This window comes from Octodon degus, unplaced genomic scaffold (genome assembly GCF_000260255.1).
Source record: "Octodon degus isolate 3935 unplaced genomic scaffold, OctDeg1.0 scaffold00019, whole genome shotgun sequence".
NCBI lineage: Eukaryota > Metazoa > Chordata > Mammalia > Rodentia > Octodontidae > Octodon > Octodon degus.
In genome coordinates, this window is record NW_004524595.1 from 16,424,226 (window position 1) to 16,425,619 (window position 1,394).

Genomic DNA, 1,394 nt, shown 5'->3' on the forward strand with positions numbered 1-1,394 from the left:
TGTCTCATTGCTATTTGTTTCTCAATAAATTTATGAAATAAATAAATAAATTCTAGAGAGCAGACCTTTGTCTGAGTACTTATTTGTCAAGATTTTTTCCCAATTTGTGGGTTGTCTTTTCACTTTGTTGTTAATTTCTTTTGATGTGAAAAAATTTCACAGTAAGAGTTGGTCCCAGCTGTTAATTCTTTCAAGTGTTTCCCATGTGATTTGATTTTTGTTCATGAACTCTAGGCCTGAGAAATCTTTTCTTATGTCAGAAAATTCCACTCTGAGTTCCTCTATAACTTTCTGCTGTTGCTTATTTACTATCGATGCTATTAATTCATACATTTGAGCTGAGCTAGTAGAAGAGAATTGAGCTCTGAGTTCCTGTATAACTTTCTGCTGTTGCTTATTTACTATCGATGCTATTAATTCATACATTTGAGCTGAGCTAGTAGAAAAGAATTCTGCTCTGAGTTACTCTAGCACTTTCTGCTGTTGCTTATTCATTATCGACACTATTAATTCATCCATTTGAGCTGAGCTAGTGTCCTCTGCACTTTTTCTGGGTGGGCATTTGGTTTCTTCCATATGTTTCTGCATTTGATTCTTTATTGCAGATTTTATTAATTCAGGGATTTCTTTTTTTATTTCCAATCTGAGTTCTTCTATACCTTTCTGCAGCTGTTTCTTTATTTCAGAAGCTGTTGATTCATTGATTTCAGTTGTGTGATTCCCCATTTGTTCTGTGTTAGTGTCCTCTGCACTTGTTACAGGTGGGCTTGGGTTCTGAGGTTGCGTTTTGTTCCTTCTTGTCATTTTGTGTAGCACTTTCTTCTGACCTTTGTTGTAGATATTTGTTGTAGTTATTACCTTAGCACGTACTGAAGTTCAGGTGCAGATCTAAAAAGTTTGGATTTATCAAGCTGTGCCTGGCTTGGGTCTGGCTGCTGTGCTCAGCTCCTTCCTGCTGCTGCCCTTGATGGTAAACCTGTTGTGCCCCTCTGGCAAGATGTTCTGCTCTTGGACTAGCTGGGTGGTTCTGTCCCCTACCCTCTCTGCAGGGATTGCAGCTCTATGGTTTCACCCCAGGCTTGTATGCCAGGGATAAGCTGAGTCTGGAGGTGACAAGGTGGAGTAGAGGGGAGAGGCAGCTCTCTCACACACTCACCAGGCCTGAGCTAGGACTGGACTGGGGGTTCCTGAAATGCAGCATAAATTCCTACCTGGTAGGCGGTGTGTGGGTGTGCTACAGAGTGGTGGGGGGTGTCCCACGGGGGGATGGAAGAGGGTCTTACCCATGCTGCCCCTGGTCTGGGACCTGCAGGTCCCGCTGGCGCAGGGTAGCAGAAATTCTCCCACACACTCACTGTGCCTGGGCTAGGACTGGATCTGTGGGTTCCCCGAAC